Genomic DNA, 22198 nt, shown 5'->3' on the forward strand with positions numbered 1-22198 from the left:
TTCCCAGCTCACACCCCTCGGATGCACCTGTGTTAAGCTTCGGCGTGACAGGGACCGGTTGACGGGAGAGGCTGTGTGCAGAGATCCTGCTCCGCTGGTACTGCTGGTGGTGGTGACACCTGGCTGCTGGGGGCAGCAGCAGTGGCAAGAGTGAGTCCCTGAGGGCCCATGTTGGGTTCAGCTATGCTTGCAGGAAAGTCACGCCCCCGGGTTCAGGTCTCGGGATAGGCTGTGGCTGTGGCTGTGGCCATGGTCCTGAGAGTTGCCGCAGGAAGCTCAGCCTCAACGCCTTTCTTCCGACCCCTCTCAAGGGGGGTTGAGCTTGTGAGTTACCTGAGGTCTTTTTTTTTTTTTTTTTTTTTTGAGACGGAGTCTCGCTCTGTTGCCCAGGCTGGAGTGCAGTGATCTCGGCTCACTGCAAGCTCCATCTCCCGGGTTCACACCATTCTCCTGCCTCAGCCTCCCAAGTAGCTGGGACTACAGGCGCCCGCCATCACGCCCGGCTAATTTTTTGTACATTTAGTAGAGACGGGGTTTCACCATGTTAGTCAGGATGGTCTCAATCTCCTGACCTCGTGATCCACCCGCCTTGGCCTCCCAAAGTGCTGGGATTACAGGCATGAGCCACCGCGCCCGGCCAACCTGAGATCTTTAGCAAATCTTTTGTGTGTCTGTCTTTTTCTGCTTAAATTAGCCATAGTGAATTCTGTTCTGAGTTTTGTTTTTGGTAACTAAAAATCCTGACCCTTACACATTGGTACCAGGAGTGGTCCCAAGCAACAGACCTTCAGGAAAAGCGGGATATGAAGTTTATTATCTGAAATGAGTGGGTCTGAACACAGAGAGAATGCATTTTGTGTAGAAGGGTGGGCACCAGGGGCGAAAGTGTTACTTCAGTGAGGACTTGGTCGTGACCTGGATTGTCACATCCATTGGAGGCAAGGCTTTGTGCGGAATGAAAGGGGACAGCCATGGAATGGGATGGAAACAAGAAGGTTAAACTTGGCGGGTTGTTTGGCTGCATTTAGATACACTGGAGGCCCCTGTAGTTCCCGAGCACGATGACTGGGTGTTCACGTGCACGTGTGGGATGTGCCACCCTCTGAACCTTGTTACGATGTTGGCACATTACCCTGGACCTGACCTTGGATAAATAAATAAATAAATAAATAAATAAATAAATAAATAACTACACTGGATGCCAGTTGTGGTGGCTCACACCTGTAATCCCAGCACTTTGGGAGGCCGAGGCAGGCAGATCACTTGAGGTGAGGAGTTTGAGACCAGCCTGGACAACATGGTGAAACCCTGTCTCTACTAAAAATATAAAAATTACCTGGATGTGGTGGCGGGTGCCTGGAATCCCAGCTACTCAGGTGGCTGAGGCAGGAGAATCACTTGAACCCCAGGAGGCGGAGGTTGTAGTGAGGCAGGATCAGACCACTGCACTCCAGGGCGACATAGTGAGACTCTGTCTCAGGAAAAAAAAAAAAAAAAAAAAATTGGCCAGGCATGTTGGCTCACACCTGTAATCCCAGCAATTTGGGAAGCTGAGGCAGGTAGATCACCTGAGGTCAGGAGCTGGAGACCAGCCTGACCAACGTGGTGAAACCCCGTCTCTACTTAAAATACAAAGTTAGCCAGGTGTAGTGGCGGGTGCCTGTAATCCCAGCTACTTGGGAGGCTGAAGCAGGAGAATCACTTGAACCTAGGAGGTGGAGGTTGCAGTGAACCAAGATTGTGCCATTGCACTCCAGCCTGGGTGACAAGAGCAAAACTCCGTCTCAGAAAACAACAACAACAACAACAACAACAACAACACTGGAGATAATAAGTCTTAAGGTTTGGCTTAAGATGTTTTCAAAGAACTGGGGAATTTCTGACTCTTCTGAATGGGAATCTCCAACAATGGCAGTGTGCGGCTGCCGGTCTATGCAGCTTTGGCCACTGGGTACTGTTTACAGTCTGTGACAGGCTATGCACTATTTTGTGAACAGTAGGACTCCCATAAGGAGGACTCCACAGGGTCCTGTGGCTTGGATGGGGCCATGCGGAGAGATCTGGATGACCTGGAGCTTGCTGTATCCCCAACCCACAGAGTGCCCCTTCCAGCAGAAGCTGCCCCACTTCTGCCTGATGGAGCTTGAAGACCCCATAATAGGCTCACAAGACTGTCACATGCGAGAAGGAGCCAGCTGTCCTCATGCTAAACTCTTACCCCACCTCCTGCCTCCAAGCCGGTGAATGGATTCTAGGCTGTCTTTCACTGAGCTGGTGGTTATTACTTGCCCCCAGAGTCTAACTAATAGATTGCTGCTTTAGGCTCCTGTTGTAACAGGGAGTTCTGCTATCAAAACAGAACAAAATAAAACTGGCTGGGTGCGGTGGCTCACACCTGTAATCCCAGCACTTTGGGAGGCCCAGGCCGGTGGATTATTTGAGGTCAGGATTTCGAGACCATCCTGGCCACATGGCAAAACCTCGTCTCTACTAAAAATACAAAAATTAACTGGGCATGATGGAGCGTGCCTATAATCCCAGCTACTTGGGAGGGTGAGACGGGAGAATTGCTTGAACCCAGGAGGCAGAGGTTGCAGTGAGCCGAGATGGCGCCACTACACTCTAGCCTGGACACAGGGTGAGACTCTGTCTCAAAACAAAAAAAGAACACAACCAAACCCAGCCTACTCCCTCTCCGCTGTCACCTCCCTCCGTGGCCCTCCTGGTTTGAATTAGTGACAGTGGTGGAGGGTGGGGCAGAACAATTGGCCACAACAAGAAACAAACCAACCAAAAAGTATGTAGGTGGCTATGAGGCAGTCACTGTGGTGTCCTGCCCAGGGCCCACGCTGGGTAATCATGTTTGTCTGTCTGTTTTCCTTTGCATCTTCAACTAGACGTGGGCGTTCGTTACTCCTGGACAAAACTTCCGTTAGCTCCTGGTCCCCTGTGGCAGGCCTGCCTGCACTTGCCTGGGAGGGATTTCTCTTTCCAGGAGCAAATAAGTTTGTCCCTGAGCAGTTTCTGGATTTGTTTATGGAGACTTTAGGGAAGATAAACATGAAAATTTTGATACAAACTTGAAGTCCTGGGAGTTGTGATAATGAGTGTGGCTGTGAATATTGCTTCCAGTTCTGGAAAGACCTGTGCAGCTGCAGCTCTCAGTGGGCTTGTGGGACTGGCCTGGGGACCCAGCCACTCTCAACAAGGTCCCCAGACCAGAATTGCTCTGAAGGTGTCTTTCTTTTGTTTTGTTTTTGTTTTTTTGAGATGGAGTCTCACTCTGTCACCAGGCTGGAGTGCAGTGGCGCGATCTTGGCCCACTGCAACTTCTGCCTCCCGGGTTCAAGCCATTCTCCTGCCTCAGCTTCCCGAGTAGCTGGGATTATTACAGGCACACACCACCACGCCCAGCTAATTTTTGTATTTTTAGTAGAGGTGGGGTTTCACCATGTTAGCCAGCACGGTCTCCATTTCTTGACCTCGTGATCCGCCTGCCTCAGCCTCACAAAGTGCTGGGATTACAGGCGTGAGCCAATGCGCCCGGCTTTTTTTTTTTTTTTTTTTTTTTTGAGACGGAGTCTCGCTATGTCGCCCAGGCTGGAGTGCAGTGGCGCGATCTCGGCTCACTGCAAGCTCCGCCTCCCGGGTTCACGCCATTCTCCTGCCTCAGCCTCCCGAGTAGCTGGGACTACAGGCGCCCGCTACCACGCCTGGCTAATTTTTTGTATTTTTAGTAGAGATTGGGGTTTCACCGTGTTAGCCAGGATGGTCTCGATCTCCTGACCTCGTGATCCGCCCGCCTCAGCCTCCCAAAGTGCTGGGATTACAGGCGTGAGCCACCGCGCCCGGCCTTGTTTTTTTTTTTTTGAGACAAAGTCTGAGTCTGTCGCCCAAGCTGGAGTGCAGTGGCATGATCTCGGCTCACTGCAACCTCTGCCTCCCGGGTTCAAGCAATTCTCCTGCCTCAGCCTCCCGAGTAGCTGGGACTACAGGCACATACCGCCATGCCTGGCTAATTTTTGTATTTTTAGTAGAGACGGGGTTTCATTATGTTGACCAGGCTGGTCTCGAACTCCTGATCTCGTGATCCGCCCGCCTTGGCCTCCCAAAGTGCTGGGATTACAGGCGTGAGCCACCGTGCCCAGCGAAACTGTCTTTCAAGATGTTTCTTGGTCTTTAGTGTACATCTGAATATTCACATAAATGCTTGCTTGAGTGCTGTTTAAAAGGGAAAAAACCTTGGAAGTAACCTAAATGTCTGCAGCAGGAGAAAGTCTGAACTTATCACGGTACATCTAGAGACAGGAAATCTAGGTGTTAGGTAGATGTCGGAAAGTTGGAGAGCTAAGTTTTGAAAGAGTTTGTCAAAAGCAAAATGGCTCAGAGACGTCACTTTAAATGGCAGCGTCATATTTGATTATATGGATACACAGGACTGTAAGTAACTTCTTTATCCAGTTTCCTATTGTTAAGTAGTAAAGTTGTCTTCAGTTATATTTGCTATTAGAAATAACTTGATGGTCTTTTTTAATACAAAATTTTCTATTGCTTAAAAGTTTCCTTAAAATAGATTCCCAGCAGGGGAATTTCTAGATCAAATGGTTTGGATTTTAAGGATTTCCAAAGTGCTTTTCACATTTGTACTGATTTACTCCCCTGCCACTGTGTATGAAAATTGAATTCTACTCTCCCCAAAATTATTATTATTGTCTTTAATTAGAATGCCTAAAATGCTGTTTCGTATTGTTTTAGTTTACATTTCTGGATTATCACTTTGGCTGACCATTTGTATTTTATTTATATTTTATTTTGGTTTTTTTGAGACAGGGTCTCGCTCTGTCACCCAAGCAGGAGTGCAGTGGCACAATCATGGCTCACTGCAGCCTTGACCTCCTAGGGTCAAGCAATTCTCCTGCCTCAGCCTCCCAAGTAGCTAGGACTACAGGCGTGTACCACCATGCCCGGCTAATTTTTGTATTTTTTGTAGAGACAGAGTTTCACCATGTTTGCTGATCTTGAACTCCTGGGCTCAAGCTCAAGCAATCCTCCCACCTCAGCCTCTCAAAGGGCTGAGATTACGGGCATGAGCCACCATGCTCGGCCCGGCTGACCACTCTTAATGGTTTTTAAAGTTACTTGTGTACTTTCTTGGAATTACCTGTTTACACACTGGGCCCATTTTTCTCTTGAGTTTTAGTGTTTTTCCTATTAATTTATACAAACTTTTAACTAGGGCAGTTTATGGTACTGCACACCGCCTACCTGCGGCTGGCCTTTGGAAACCCTTTAGTTCGGTAATAACGAGTGGCCTCTGCCTTGTGCCAAAGAGTTCTTCTGCGAATCCCAAAGTTAACAGCTTATATCTTGTCCAGGCAAAAGGAGACGCGTCCTACGCAGATTGTTTGTATGTAACAAGAGCGTATTTTTAAAACCATGTGAATAACTCACATTACAATTCATTTAAAATATGATCCTCTTGCATGGCTCATTAAGTGAAACCTGAAGGAATCAATATTAGATTTATTTATTTATGTGTTCATTTATTTTGAGACAGACTCTCTCTCTGTTGCCCAGGCTGGAGTGCAGTGGCGCATTCTCGGCTCATTGCAACCTCCCGCTCCTGGGTTCAGGCGATTTCGTGCCTTAGCCTCCCAAGTAGCTGGGACTACAGATGTGCACCACCACACCCAGCTAACGTTTTTTGTATTTTTAGTAAAGGCAGGGTTTTGCCATGTTGGGCAGGCTGGTCTCGAATTCCTGGCCTCAAGTGATCCGCCCACCTTGGCCCCCCAAAGTGGTGGGATTATAGGCGTGAGCCACTCTGCCTGGCCAACTTAGATTTATGTGTATGCGGTGAGTAACCAATCTGTTTTATTTAGACCATGACATTGTAAGTGATTTATTGTCTTTGGAAAGTGACAGTCCCAAAGCTGGCTATATCAATAATTTTGTTAGATTTGACAGCAATAGAATATTTTGAGGATATTTGTTTGTGATAAACTACCAAAAGGGAGGGCAAATAGGAGCCTGGACTGAAGGTCCTGAGTGGGCACGTGACATCTGGGAGTCCAGCAGCTGCTGCAAGGCATATGATAGCATATGAGTTTTAACTGACCTCCAAGGAAAATTGCATTACTAAGAGGGGAATTTTAAGACAAAAAATAATGTGGTACGGTTAGACGCTGATTCAAAGGACATAAAAATTATTATTATTGTTTTTTGAGACAGAGTCTCACTCTGTCACCCAGGCTGGAGTGCAGTGGCATGATCTCAGCTCACTACAACCTCTGCCTCCCGGGTTCAAGCGATTCTCCTGCCTCAGTCTCCTGAGTAGCTGGGATTACAGGTGCGCACCACCACGCCCGGCTAATTGTTTTTGTATTTTTAGTAGAGATGGCGTTTCACCATGTTGCTCAGTCTGGCCTCGAACTCCTGACCTCATGATCTGCCCACCTCAGCCTCCCAAAGTGCTGGGATTACAGGTGTGAGCCACCACACGCGGCCCATATAAAACTGATTTTTAAGAGAAGCCATAGGAAAACCACAAACTTAGTCTTGAGTAGCAGAGCCTCATTTACTGGCCAGCTCCCAGGAACTAATCAGAGTTGGTTGGGGACTGGTTCTCTAGTTTTCCTCACGTTTACCTGAGTGAGCTTGCTGTTGCTAGTCGTGCACTAACGGAAGATGCCTTCACACTGCCTTTTGTGACTTTTCCTGTCACCACCCTCTTTGGGCAGATGCAAACCACGCACGCGGCAACTCAGTTTTCATGCAGCCAGCTTTTCTTGCCCCTTTTTTTTCTTGAGTAAATGCTATCCTCCTTTTACTGGGGTAAAAGCCTTTGTAGTCATCCCTAATTCTTTCTCTCCCATTGTACCTCCACGCCATCAGCCTAACATGAAACGTGTGTCTGCCGTATCCCGCCACTTCTCCCCCCCACGCCGGGGCCGCCTGTCTAAGCCACCAAGGCCGCGCGTCTTCTCTGCAGAAGTTGTCTCCTAACTGGCTCTTCTGTGTCCACTTAGGCCCTGGCAACCAACTCTACGCACAGCAGCCAGAGTGATCTTTCCAGAGCATGAGTCAGGGAATGGCACTGCCCAGGACAAAACTTTCCAATGACTTCCAATGACTTTTATTAAATTAAAAATCAAAATCAAAATCTTTACTACGGTCTCCCAGATAGTCCCAGCCCTGGCCTCTGACTCCCCCTGAATTTGCCTCCCAGCCCTCCCTGTTGCTCCTCGAGTCCCTGCTGCTCCTTGAGCAGGCCAGTCCCCTCCCATCCAAGGGCCTTGCAAATATCTGGGCTTTGCTTGAATGTTCCCTCCTCAGATATGCCTTCCCTCACCACCGCATCTAAAACAGTACCCTCTTCACCACCTGTCACCTCTCTCTTCTTTATTTTTCCTCCTAGCACCTGTCACCACCTGACATTAGATTATGTAATTGTGTGTTGATGTACTTGCTATTATCTGTGTACTCTCCCTACTCCCATCTTGTTCACTGTTATACCCCCACTACCAAGAACAGTATCCGGCCATAGTACGTGCTCAGTAAGTTCAATATTAGTTGAATGAATTTTTTCCTTTTTCTTTTTTGAACATAAACTCAAGATTTTATTATGTCTTCATAATAAAACAAAAGATGACACTTAGAACTGGATCACTTGGCCCTTTCTCTTCTTACCTCCTCCCAGTTCAAAATGCTTGCATCTTTTAATAGCCAGCATTCTCTTAGATCTGCAGTTGGGCTCAATGCACTCAAGCCTTAGCACAATCTTCTTTGTAATTTTAGCCTTTTTCCAGAAAATCGGCTTAGTCTGCCCATTATAGCCGCTCGGCTTCCTGTCATAACCCACTCACCCTGGGCATACAGAGAATCCTTGTCCTTCTTGTACTGTGTCACTTTGTGGGGATGGTGTTTGCCACACTTCTTACAGAAAGTCCCGCGGGTTGGCCAGGCATGGTGGCTCACGCCTGTAATCCCAGCACGTTGGGAGGCCGAGGTGGGCAGATCATTTGAGGTCAGGAGTTTGAGACCAGCCTGGCAACATGGTGAAACCCCGTCTCTACTAAAAATACAAAAATTAGGCAGGCGCGGTGTTGGGTGCCTGCAATCTCAGCCCCTCAGGAGGCCGAGGCAGAAGAATCGCTTGAACCCAGGAGGTGGACATTGCAGTGAGCTTAGATCTCACCACTGCACTCCAGCCTGGGTGACAGAGTGAGACCCTGTCTCAAAAAACAAGCAAGCAAACAAACAAAACAGAGCGAGACTCTCTCAAAAAAAAAAAAAAAAAAAAACAAGTCCTGTGGGTTTTAGGAACATTCACCATATTTGCAGGTCGCTATTGGCACAGAAGGCAATTTTTTTTTTTTCTTAATCTCAAATGCCATAGTAGAATGAATGAATTTTTGAGTCCACTTTTCTGTTTTCTACCTTTAAATCTGAGTGGATAGAGACTGTCTCAGCTTTGGAGTGACCTAGGTGATAAGATGGATAATGAGAGAATTTCATTTCAAAGAAAAGCATGCAAATATGGAATGTTGTGGGCAGTGCGTGGGAAGAAAGGTTAAGCAAGACGGCAGAGTTCAAGTGAGTGGGCAGCAAGAGAATCGAGAGGGGAACGTTAACTTGGAGAATTTTGAAACTATGAGCTTTCAATTCTACTTTAGATGATGCCAGAGAAATGAAGCAGATTTAGAAGGTTTCAATCGTTTTGTGGATGTCATTGCTATTGTAGTTATCATTTTCAGCAAGATAATTTGTTAAGTACTTGATTGGTAAACAGAGTTTTCTGGGCAGCTACAAAAAATAAGTCAAACTAATATAGTCAGTAGAATAGCAAGATGGAGTGGAATTGCTAAATTGAGGGGGAAAGGAATAAAGAAAATCAGATCAAAGCAGCAAAACACAGAAGGGGGAAAAAAGCCAAACCATAAAAAGCAAGATAAACAGAGAATATGAGGATATTAAAAATTAGACCAGCCATATCAAGGATCATTAAAATTTTAAATAGATTAAGTTCTATTAAAGTACAAACAATCTCAGATTGCATTAAAAAGTTATAAGCTTTTTACAAGACATGTATCTAAATAGAAAACATGAAGATATTAAAAATTACACCAGCCATATCGAGGAGCATTAAAAATTTAAATAGGCTAAATAAAACAGTTAAATAGACCAAGTTCTGTTAAAATACAAAGAAACCTACATTGCGTTTAAAAAGTTATGCTTTTTACGTGAAGTACATCCAAAACAGAAATTTCACAGCAGGTTTGAAAATATAGGATGGACAAAGAGAAGGAAAAGTAAAGAAAGCAGGACTTGGAATAGATACAACAAAAAGCATTAATGGGACTAAAATAGATATTTATATTAATAAAAGATATTAATTAAGATATAATTCTTTATGAATTGAGCAATATAGCTTTAAAATAATAAGGTAAACCCTACTGGAAATAATAGAATTTGACAAGGCAATGACAACTAGAGACATGAAATTCTTTAAAAAAAATTAAAAGATCAAGTAAATAAGGAAAAGAAATTGTAAGTTTAATAATACATTTGAAAATACAGATGATAGTTTGAAACAATTTTGTTTGGAAAACATAAATTAATCAAAAATAGAAAAAATTGAGTGGCCAGGCGCGGTGGTTCATGCCTGTAATCCCAGCACTTTGGGAGGCTGGGGCAGGCGGATCACGAGGTCAGGAGTTTGAGAGCAGCCTGGCCAACATGGTGAAACCCTGTCTCTACTAAAAATAAAAAAATTAGCTGGGCATGGTGGTGGGCGCCTGTAATCCCAACTACTCGGGAGGCTGAGGCAGGAGAATTGCTTGAACCCAGGAGGCAGAGGTTGCAGTGAGCCGAGATCGTGCAATTGCACTCCAGCCTGGGGAACAAGAGTGAGACTTCATCTCAAAAAATAAAAAAAAGAAAAAAAGAAAAAATTGAAATATAGTCAGATTTATTCCCCAAAATATTCCAAGCAAATTTCATGTTTAATAGGTAAATTCTATCGAAACTTCCAAAAAGTTATAGGTAACACACTTTTTTTGTTATTCAATTGCTCCAGAGAATAGAAGAAAAAGTGGAAAGAATTTCAATTCATTCTACAAGGTTAGCATAACCTTGATAGCAAAATTGGGCAAAGATACACTAAAAAGAAAATTATAAACATTGATTTAAAATGCCAGATAATGTATTAGCAAATCAAATCCAGTAATCAATTAACAATTAATAGGTAGGGAGACATAAAAGTGTGAAATCTACTACAAATGCAGTTTACTATATTAATAGATAAGCGTAGAAAAAATTATTTCAATAGATGCAACAATCAGTCCTAAAAAATTCTTAGTAACCTAGGAATATAAGGGACCAGGTGCAGTGGCTCACGCCTGTAATCCCAGCATTTTAGGAGGCCAAGGCGGGTGGACCACCTGAGGTCAGGAGTTCGAGACCAGCCTGACAATATTGTGAAACGCCCATCTCTACTAAAAATACAAAAATTAGCCAGGCATGGTGGCCGGCACCTGTAATCCCAGCTACTCGGGAGGCTGAGCCAGGAGAATCACTTGAACCCAGGAGGCAGAGGTTGCAATGAGCCAAGATTGAGCCACTGCACTCCAGCCTGGATGACAGAGCAAGACTCCATCTCAAAAAAAAAAAAAAAAAAAAAAAAAAAAAAAAGGAATATAGGGAAACTTCTTCACTTTGATAAAGAAGTAAGCAGCAACCACACTTAAAGGTGAAAACACAAGCCATTCTCCTTAAAGTCAAGAATGGGACGAGGATGCTGCATAGCACTACTACTAGTCAGTATCTTACTGTAGGCCCTAGCCGCTGCGAGAAATAAGGAAAGCAAACTAAGTTTATAAAAAGAAATGACAAACTTACTGCTTACAGATGATACAACTGGTTATTTATGAAATCGTAAGAATCAACTAGCCAGGTGCAGTGGCTCACATCCGTAATCCCAGCACTTTGGGAGGCCTAGCGGGCTGACCACTTGAGCCTAGGAGTTTGAGACCAGCCTGGGCAACACAGTTAGACACTGTCTACACACACACACACACACACACACACACACACACACACACAATTAACTGGGTGTGGTGACGTATGCCTGTAGTCCCAGCTACTCGGGAGGTTGAGGTGGGAGGATCACTTGAGCCCAGGAGGTCAAGGCTGCAGTGAGCCTTGATCATGCCACTGCACTCCAGCCTGGATGACAGAAGAAAAGAAAACAGAATAATTCAACTAAAAACGGAAAATTGTTCATATAAAAAGAGCACAACAGGATAACCAGTTATGAGTAAAACACAATATATTAATAGCATTGGCAGGCTGGGCGCAGTGGCTCACGCCTCTAATCCCAGCATTTTGGGAGAATGAGACTCTGTCTCAAAAAAAATAGTAATAATAAGGCAATAACGATAAATTAGAAAACTTAATGGCAATAAAATTTTATTTAATAGCAAAACAAAAGCCCACCAAAACCATAAAATATTTAGGACTAGGAATAAGAGTGAATGTGTTATGTTTATTTTCCTTGTTATGTTTATTCTCTAAAACTCAGGAACATGAAGAATGTCTGAATCAATGGAGCTCTGCATTGCTTCCTAGTCAGGGAAGCTCATTCTTATGAAGATGCTAATTCTTTCCAAACTGATCCATAAATTGAATCCGATTTTAAGATGAAATACAACTCATTTAAAATTGTATCTTTATAAGCTGATTTAAAAGTTTATTTGGAGGCTGGGCACAGTGGCTCACGCCTGTAATACCAGTGCTTTGGGAGGCCGAGGCAGGCAGATCACGAGGTTAGGAGTTCAAGACCAGCCTGGCCAACATGGTGAAACCCCATCTCTACTAAAAATACAAAAATTAGCTGGCCATGGTGGTGCGTGCCTGTAATCCCAGCTATTCGGGAGGCTGAGGCAGGAGAACTGCCTGAACTGGGACCTGGGAGGTGGAGGTTGCAGTAAGCCGATATCACGCCACTGCACCAACCTGGGCTACAGAGCAAGACTCTGTCTCAAAAAAACAAAAAACAAAAATGAAACAAAAAAATGGTTTTGGAATAATAGCTTGTGGGAGAAGAGCCAGAGCCAGATATATATATATATATATATATAGCTTGAGCCCAGGAGTTCGAGACCAGCCTGTGCAACATGATGAAACTGTCTCTACTAGAAATACAAAAACTGAGGTGGGAGGATCACCTGAGCTTGGGGAGGGCAAGGCTGCAGTGAGCTGTGATCGCGCCACTGTACTTCAGCCTGGGCGGCAGAGTGAGACCCCATCTCAAATAAATAAATAAATAAAACTACAAAAATACTAGAAGGAGATGTAAGAGGATGTTTTTGTAATGTTGGTGTGGGGAAGTCTCTCCTATACAAGACATCATCCAGAAGCCATAAAGAAAATATTTTTAGGTTTGGTCACAGAAAAAACTTTAAGTTCTACTCAGTGGGAGATATGATAAGTAGAATTAAAAGATGACCCATCTAGGAAAGGCATATAATGATAAAAATAATAACAAGAGCCAGCATGAATATAGGGGTTATTATGTGCTGGGAATGGTGCTAAGCATTTTACATGCATTATCTAGCGACTACTTGTAGGTATTATTGTTCCATTTTATAGATGGAGAAACTGAGGTCTAGGAAGTTCACATATATGCTAAAAGGGTTAATAGTGTACTGAGCATCTGCTGTTTTGGGTTGTTCAGCATCCCCTTTCCCTAAGAAGAGTCTCCTTTTGGCTTTGGAGCTCAAGAAGAATGGACCTTACCTTTGGGTTGACAAAGCTTGAAGGACTGAGGTGTCCTGTGGTTGCCGATGATTCTGGCTACAGAAGGAAAAGCTAACTGCAGAAGGATGGCATCAAGGCAAACAGAGATGAGGGAAGGTGAAAGGTAAATGGAGAGAAAGGTTTGAGTTATTGTTAGGGTCCCTGGATCCTGTTGCACCTGAGTGTAGATCTACTCTTGGGCTTCCAGTTATGGAGTCAATGAGTTCCCTCTTTTCTCCTTCCTTCCTTCCTTCCTTCCTTCCTTTCTTTTTCTTTTTTTTTTTTTGGCAGTCTTACTCTGTCACCCAGGCTGGAGTGTAGTGGCAGGATCTCAGTTCCCTGCCACCTCCATCTCTCATGTTCAAGTGATTCTCCTGCCTCAGCCTCTCTAGTAGCTGGGATTACAGGCCCCTCACCATCACGCCCAGCTAATTTTTGTATTTTTAGTAGAGACAGGGTTTCACCATGTTGGCCAGGCTGGTCTCAAACTTCTGGCCTCAGGTGATCCACCTGCCTCGGCTTCCCAAAGTGCTAGGATTACAGGCATGAGCCACCGTGCCCGGCCAAGTTCCCTCTTAAGCTAATTTGGGTAGTTTATTCAACCCTAAGAACCCCAAACGCCCTGGCTAGGCTGATATAATATTCTCAGCGTGTAAAGACTTCAACTACTTCAACTACAGAACAAAGACAGACCAAGATAGCCAATGGGCAAAGCATGTGAGTATAAACTCAACGAAGAAGCACGAATGGGGGTTAGTTCTGAAGCTCGTCTCTGGGGTCCACGCCTCCCATGTGGAGGACCTGTAGTGTTTTTACCCACTTCTCCTGAGGTCTCCCCACTGCTGAGACGGCATCCACAACCATCTGGGTATGCAGAGGGTTTTTCTTGAGCTCACTCTGCCCTACTATATGGACCTCTTATTTGGTTCTCTGAAATAATCTTCCTCAGAGAATTAGAAAAGATGAGAAATCGCTAGTGGCATATTGTTTCTGAAATATTAAGGAACTGAGAAAAGATTTCCCCCATCGTGTGGCTTCTGAGAACACCACGTGTGTGGGGGGGGGCTCAGGTGTGCCATGGGAGGGGTTTTGGTCATTAACCCGCTCCTTCTCCAGGATTCGACTGCTCTCCCACGTGGCTGGCTGCAGGGCCCGTAATGAAGCTGACAGCTCTTCCAGGCACGATTTTTCTTCCTTAAAGCGTGGCTTCTTCGGAACAGAACCAATCAGAGTTTTATTTTATTCCGGTTCTATGAATTGGTTGTGGGATGAAGCTTCTTTGGTGCGGGAGAAAAAGTGCCTGGATGAGGGATTGATGAAGAGCGGAGAAGGCACGTCACCACCAAGTATGTGGCATGGTGATAATTCAGTTGCAACCTTAGCGAGGACATACTCTGTGTTCAGCATTGTGGAAGGTTCAAAATGAGTCAGAAAGGTCATTCTTGCTGTCCCAAGTACCCTATTAACCCTTTTAGCTCAGTACACTATTGACTCTTTTAGCATATATGTGAACTTCCTAGACCTCAGTTTCTCCATCTATAAAATGGAGCAATAATAATACCTCCTTCAGTACAGTTGAGGAGATAAGATAGGGGACTGGGAGGCAGTGGTGGGCATCTCTGATTCACCCACAGAGGGGATGAGGCTGAAGGTTGGAGAGAGTGAGGCAATAATGGAAGTAAAGACATCAAAAGCATATTTTAGACTCTGGTTCGTTTGGGGCAGGAAGGAAGAAGTTTAAGATGGGCAAGGATGTATTTACATTTGTAGGATACTGATACCAGACTGAATTTAATACAGGTTCACTGTCTCCTTAAACATAATAAGCTGGACAAGAAGCAATGACAATCTGTTAGTAAGGAACACCGTAATTCAAAGTTCTACTGAAAGGAACATGGCACCTTGGAAAACAATTATTCCAAGCACGGGACAGAAGAATGTCAAAGACTAGTAGGGCAACTCAGAAGGGCACATGACCCTTTCCTGCACCCCTTTAAGGCTGATGCAATGCTTTAAGAGGCTAACACAGAAGGGTGAAGCCAGTCTCCTTAAAACCCAAAGAAGAGATTGTAAAACTTCTCTTTGGATCCTGTCTGGAGTCACAGCTGGAAAAAAAAGGAGCAGGGATCCTAACAACAAATTTGAAAAGGCTATTATTTTATTATTATTATTAATTTTGAGACAGAGTCTCACTCTGTTGTCCAGGCTGGAGTGCAGTGGCATGATCTTGGCTCACTGCAACCTCCGCTTCCCGGGTTCAAGTGATTCTTCTGTCTCGGCCTCTCGAGTAAGATGGAACTACAGGCACGCACGCCACCACGCCCTGCTAATTTTTTTGTATTTTTAGTAGAGGGGGGCTTTTGTCCTGTTGCCCAGCCTGGTCTCAAACTACTGGCCTCAAGTGATCTGCCCACCTCAGCCTCCCAAAGTGCTGGGGTTACAGGCACGAGGCATCATGCCCAGTGGGAAAGGCTATCATTGGTTAAACTTGGGATAACTTTAGCTTTAGAAAGTAGGACTGCAAAGATTGAAACACATCAAACATAGAAAAATCCATGAGTTCATAATGATATTCCAAAAATATTTTCATAGTTAAAGGTGCTTAAGGAAGCAACTCATTAATTTGATGTCAATAAGGGGAAGGAATCAAGTATTTATCCTGCCTTTGCAAACATGACGGGGGAATTCTTCTCTATAGAAGAACTATAGCTAATATATGCCAAAGGAATGAAAACATTAGAATGCTATCATTTAGTAAACCCTAACAAAATCATTCTAGCCACTGATTATCAATATCTGCTAAAATTATTGGGTGAAATGTTATTAATAGGGAACTTTAGAATAGATGGGTCAGGCTGACAACATTTGAACTCTTTGATCAGTTCTAACATTATTGGATAGTGATTTTGTGCCTCCTGAATAAAAAGCAAAAGCAAGTTCACAGCACCACCTATAAAGTATTCTTGGGTTTTTTATTTGTTTGTTCTTTGTATTTCTTTGTCGCTCTGTCATCCAGGCTGGAGTGCAGTGGCACGATCTTGGCTCACAGCAATCTCAGCCTCCCAGGCTCAAGCGATTCTCTCACCTCAGCCTTCTGAGTAGCTGGGACCACAGGTGCGTGGCACCAGGCCCGGCTAATTTTTTGTATTTTGTGTAGAGATTGGGTTTTGTCTTATTCCCCAGGTTGGTTTTGAACTCTAGGGCTCAAGTGATCCTCTCACCTCGGCCTCCCAAAGTGGCAGAATTACAGGTGTGAGCCACCGCGCCCAGCCCAAGGTATTCTTGAAAAACAAAAACAAAACAAAACAAAAAAAACCTAACTCTCATGAATGGTCTAAATTTTTCTACTAGTTTATAGAAAATATGGGGGCTAAAGGAGCACATAAAAGAACACTGTGAGGCGGCCAGGCACGGTGGCTCATGACTGTAATCCCAGCACTTTGAGAGGCCAAGGCAGGTGGATCACTTGAGGTCAGGAGTTCAAGACCAGCCCGGCCAACATGGTGAAACTCTGTCTCTACTAAAAATACAAAAATTAGCTGGGCGTGGTGGCGGGTGCCTGTAATACCAGCTACTTGGGAAACTGAGGCACGAGGATCTCTTGAACCCGGGAGGCGGAGGTTGCAGTGAGTTAAGATCGTGCCAGTGCACTCTAGCCTGGGCGACAGAGCGAGTCTCTGTCTCAACAACAACAACAACAAAAGCACTGAGGATATAATCTGCCACATTTAGACTGTAAAATTGTGTAGGACAAATGACGACCTCATCATGCAATCACAACTAAGTTCAGGGTGACCTTGATTTCATCCTGATTCAAACAAACTGAAAAGGCCGGGTGCAGTGGCTCACGCCTGGAATCCCAGCACTTTGGGAGGCCAAGGTGGGCAGATACCTGAGGTCAGGAGTTCAAGACCAGCCTGACCAACATGGTGAGACCCCCATCTCTACTAAAAATACAAAAAATTGGCTGGGTGTGGTGTCAGGCACCTGTAATCCCGGCTACTCAGGTGGCTGAGGCAGGAGAATCACTTGAACCTGGGAGGCGGAGGTTGCAGTGAACGGAGATTGCACCACTGCACACTGCACTCCAGCCTGGGTGACAGAGAGAGACTCCGTCCCCCCAAAAAACAAACAAACTGAAAAGACATTTTAATTATTTTAGTTGTTCGGTCTTTTATTTTTAGAAACAGAGTCTGGCTGTGTTGCCCAGGCTGAAGTACAGTGGAGTGATCATGGCTCACTGCAGCCTTGAATTCCTGGGTCCAAGTGATCCTCCTGCCTCAGCCTCCTGAGTTCCTGGGGCTACAGGTGCACGCCACCATTCCTGGCTAATTTTTTATTTTTTGTGGAGACAGCATCTCCCTCTATTGCCCAGGCTGGTCTGGAACTCCTGGCTTCATGCAGTCTTCCCGCCTTGGCCTCCTACAGTGCTGAGATTACGGTTGTGAGCCACCACACCCGGCCTAGTTTTTAATTTTTATGGGTACATAATAGGTATATATGTTCATGGGCGCATGTGATAATAAAGGTAGACCATGTGTAATAATCACGTCTGGGTAAGTGGGGTATCCATCACCTTGAGCATTTATCATTTCTTTGTGTTAGGAACATGGAAAATTATACTCTTTTATCTATTTAAAAATATACAATAGGGCTGGGCACGGTTGCTTATGCCTGTCATCCCAGCACTTCGGGAGGCCTAGGCAGGCGGATCACCTGAGGTCAGGAGTTTGAGGCCAGCCTGACCAACACGGTGAAACCCTGTCTCTACTAAAAATACAAAAAAAATTAGTTGCGCATGGTGGCAGGCACCTGTAATCCCAGCTACTTGGGAGACTGAGGCAGGAGAATCACTTGAACGCAGGAGAATCACTTGAACCCAGGAGGCAGAGGTTGAATTGAGCTAAGATGGCACCATTGTACTCCAGCCTGGGCGACAGTGCAAGATTCCATCTCAAAATACGTGTGTGTGTGTGTTTGTGTGTGTGTATAAACACAATAAATTATTGTTTAGTGTAGTCACCTGTTGTGCTAGATCTTATTCTATCTAACTATATTTTTGCCCCCATTAACCATCCTCACTCCACCCCCACACCTACCACTACCCTTCCCAGCCTCTGGTAACCATCATTCTATTCTCTATCCCCATGAGTTTTAAATTTTAGTTCTCACATATGAGTGAGACATGTGCAATTGGTCTTTCTGTGCCTGATTTCACTTAATGTAATGTCCTCCAGTTCCATCTGTGTCACAAATGACAGAATTTAATTCTTTTTTTGGCTGAGTACATGTCCATTGTGTACATGTACCACATTTTCTTTATTCATTTGTCGGTTGATGGAGGCTTAGGTTGCTTCCAAACCTTAGCTATTGTGAATAGTGCTGTGATAAACATGAGAGTGCAGATATCTCTTTGATACATTGATTTCCTTTCTTTGGGGTTGATATGGTTTGGCTGTTTCCCCAGCCAGATCTGAACTTGAATTGTATCTCCCAGGATTCCCATGTCTTGTGGGAGGGACCCAGGGGGAGGTAATTGAACCACGGGGGCCAGTCTTTCCCATGCTATTCTCATGATAGTGAATAAGTCTCACGAGATCTGATGGGTTTATGAAGGGTTTCCGCTTTTGCTTCTTCCTCATTTTCTCTTGCCGCCACCATGTAAGAAGTGCCTTTCGCCTCCAACTATGATTCTGAGGCCTCCCCAGCCATGTGGAACTGTAAGTCCAATTAAACCTTTTTTCTTCCCAGTCTGGGGTATGTCTTTATCAGCAGTGTGAAAACAGAGTAATACACAGGTGTATACCTAGCAATGGAATTGCTGGATCATGTGGTAGCTCTATTTTTAGTTTGTTGAGGAACCTCCATACTGTTCTCCATAGTGGCTGTACTAATTTACCTTCCCACCAACAGTGTATGAGGGTTCCCTTTTCACCACATCTTCGATCCTTGTCAGCATGTGTTATTGTCTGTTTTTTGGATGACAGCCATTTTAACTGGGGTGAGATGATATCTCATGTGTATTTTTTTTTTTTTTTTTTTTTGGTTTTTTTTTTTTTTTTTGAGACAGAGTCTCACTCTGTCACCCAGGCTAGAGTGCAGTGGCACTATCTTGGCTTCACTGCAACCTCTGCTTCCTGGATTCAGGCGATTCTCCTGCCTCAGCCTCCCAAGTAGCTGGGACTACAGGTGTGTGCCACCACGCCCAGCTAATTTTTGTATTTTTAGTTGAGACGGGCTTTCACCATGTCGGCCAGGATGGTCTTGATCTGTTGACCTTGTGATCCACCCACCTTGGCCTCCCAAAGTGCTGGGATTACAGGCATGAGCCACTGTGCCTGGCCCTCATTGTGGTTTTAATTTGCATTTCTCTGATGATTAATGATGTTGGCCATTTTTTCATTGGAAAGACCTTTTTTTTTTTTTTTTGAGATGGAGTCTTGCTCTGTCGCCCAGGCTGGAGTGCTGTGGCGCGATCTCAGCTCACTGCAAGCTCTGCCTTCCGGGTTCATGCCATTCTCCTGCCTCAGCCTCCCAAGTAGCTGGGACTACAGGCACCCGCCACCACGCCCGGCTAATTTTTTGTATTTTTAGTAGAGATGGGGTTTCACCCTGTTAGCCAGGATGGTCTCAATCTCCTGACCTCGTGATCCACCTGCCTCGGCCTCCCAAAGTGCTGGGATTACAGGCATGAGCCACCGCGCCCGGCCTGAAAAGACATTTTTGAGGCATTGTGGAAATGTGAACATGCCTGGATAGTGGGTGATATTAAGGAACTGTTTATTAAGGAACTGTTTATTAAGGAACTGTTTTTTGGGGGTGCAGTAATTATGTTATGGTTATTTTTTGAAATATCTTTACCAGGCTGGGCAACATAGCAAGACTGTGTCTCTAAAAAAATTTTTTTTAATTAGCTGGGGGTGGTGGTGCACGCCTGTAGTCCCAGCTACTAACTTAGGAGGTCATGGCAGGAGGATCGCTTGAGTGTAGGAGTTTGAAGCTGCGGTGAGCCACGATCAAACCACTGCCCTCTACTGCACTTCACTCTGGGCAACAGGGCAAGACCCTGCCTCAAAAAAAAAATTGTATTAAACTATATTAGAATGACATGCTAAAGCACTTATAAGTAAAATGATATGTCTGGTATTTGCTTAAAAATTCTCTAGTAAAAAGAAAAAAAGTGGAGGTGGGGGGAATAGGCCAAAAAGGATGGCAGAAGGTAGAGAATTCACTGATGGACAGGTATATGGGGGTATATATGGGGTATATGGGGGCTTATTCTACTTTTGTGAGTTTTTGAGAATTCCCATAATAGAAACAATTAAAAAAAAAATTTTTTTTTGAGACAGGGTCTCTCTGTCGACCAGGCTGGAGTGCAGTGGTATGACCTCGGCTTACTGCAACCTCCACCTACCAGGTTCAAGCAATTCACGTGCCTCAGCCTCCTGAGTAGCTGTGATTACAGGTGTCCAGAGTAATTTCTGAATTTTTAGTAGAGTTGGGGTTTCACCATGTTGGCCAGGCTGTTCTTGAACTCCTGACCTCACATGATCCACCTGCCTCGGCCTCTCAAAGTGCTGGGATTACAGGCCTGAGCTACCACGCTGGCCTAGAAACCAGTTGTAAATCCTCCTTTGCTTTTTCCTCTCTGAGGTATTTTCCTGCTAAAGAGCAAGGTTGAGCACTTCACACTTTATCTCAAAGTGTCTTTGAAGAGTAAAGCAAATCTCTCAACAGAGTATTCCAAGATAAAGAACAGCCATCTCCAAACTCATGCCACAGTGAGGAACTGTGCTAGGTCAGGAGACTGTTTGGAGCCCGGGACACTGGGGGTTAACAGCCTGTGCCTGGCAGCTGAGTGTCCCCACAGCTGCCAGCAATTAGACTAGCTGGCAGTCCCCTTAGGAAACTCCTGCTGCCTGATGAGGACTAATTGCTTGCCGGCGTCTAAGTCCCCAATCGATAGAAATGGAAACCCATTAGGGAAAGGCTGGCGGGAGGGACTGCCTTCTGGGGAGGGTGCAGCCCTGCAGAGGCACAGGCCCGGCCAGGGTGGGTGCTGCCAACACTGCCAACACACCCTACCATGGGTGCTGCCAACGCACCGTCCCTGGAAAACCACCCGGTGAAATGCTGTCCCCCAGAGAGTGTTCCTTTCCTCCTGACTGTGGTCTACCACTGAAGAAGCCTGTCTGCCCAACGTGGCATTACCAAAATTGCTTCTCAGAGAAACAAACCACGTGTCCTGGGAGAGTGGCAGAGGCCAAGGTCAGTACAGACAGGGATGCTCTGTAAGGTTCGGTGCAGCTAAGCAAGGGGGCTTAGCTGAGCTTTGAGTCAGGCAGTTTTCTGTAATAAGCAGACTCAGTGCAGTGACTCGTAAGCAGCTACTGAAAATCCATACTTCAGATCCCTGTCAGTTAGAAATTGTGTCCACACACCAGAAAGCAATGGCAGTTTTCATGGGAATTATTTCAACCAATGATATGCTGGTTTCTGAGAAAACAAAGATGAGTAGGACCTGGTCCTTACCTTAAAGAATCCTACCATCCATGCAAGTTCAAAAACAACGTGATTCCAGAGGGACAGTTTAAAATGCTTATGAGAACAAAATAAAACAAAATGAGGATTTCTAATCCCACCACCACCACCAAATCTTCTCACTTAATTGATTTTTTGGTTAAAACTACCCCTCCCACTCACAAGGAGTTTTGTTCTCAACCTATTTGGAAATTCAAGGCTATTATAATGAAGTATGTATTGTATTATTGGAGAAAATACATTTGCGAGCTTACTTTAGATAAGTTGCACAAGTTGGATACGGGTCACATAAAAAGTCCTTTCTTATCAGGAGTTCAGGAACAAAAGGTCCCTCTGTAGGATTATATATAAAGATTATATTCAATTCAAACTGTGATTTTGTTTCTCCAGAAATAACATGCTTGTTGTTAAGAGTTTATGAAAATTAGACGAGAAGAGAACCACAGTATTATTTTGCAACTTTGTGCAGAGGCAGATTCTTGTCCCTCTTGCACTACAATTGCAAGAATTCTGAACAGGGGCCGGGCACGGTGGCTCATGCCTGTAATCCCAGCACTTTGGGAGGCCAAGGTGGGTGGATTGCCCAAGCTCAGGGGTTCAAGACCACCCTGGGCTACATGGCGAAACCCCATCTCTTCTAAAAGTACAAAAATTAGCTGGATGTGGTGGTGAGTGCCTGTAGTCCCAGCTACGGGGGAGGCTGAACGCAGGAGAATTGCTTGAACTGGGGAGGCGGAGGTTGCAGTGAGCTGAGATTGCAGCACTGCACTCCAGCCTGGGCGACAGAGCAAGATTCCATCTCAAAAAAAAAAAATAATAATAATTCTGAATGCAATTGAAGTAAAACTATTGTAAAGTT

General features: G+C 44.9%; 2 non-coding genes and 1 pseudogene across 2 annotated transcripts; 2 read left to right on the plus strand and 1 right to left on the minus strand.

Annotated features, from left to right (window-relative positions):
• The first annotated feature begins 1037 nt into the window (after window positions 1-1037).
• Window positions 1038-1145, plus strand: LOC112440611 (small nucleolar RNA U13). The gene has a single exon (XR_003028635.2). It is a non-coding gene; the product is annotated as a small nucleolar RNA U13 (small nucleolar RNA).
• Window positions 1146-7378: 6233 nt separating this feature from the next.
• On the minus strand, window positions 7379-8350 carry LOC106635015 (large ribosomal subunit protein eL42-like; annotated as a pseudogene).
• Window positions 8351-14783: 6433 nt separating this feature from the next.
• On the plus strand, window positions 14784-14905 carry LOC112440588 (small nucleolar RNA SNORA26). The gene has a single exon (XR_003028616.1). It is a non-coding gene; the product is annotated as a small nucleolar RNA SNORA26 (small nucleolar RNA).
• Window positions 14906-22198: the final 7293 nt, after the last annotated feature.

Source organism: Pan paniscus, chromosome 6, assembly GCF_029289425.2.
Source record: "Pan paniscus chromosome 6, NHGRI_mPanPan1-v2.0_pri, whole genome shotgun sequence".
In the NCBI taxonomy this organism is placed as follows: domain Eukaryota; kingdom Metazoa; phylum Chordata; class Mammalia; order Primates; family Hominidae; genus Pan; species Pan paniscus.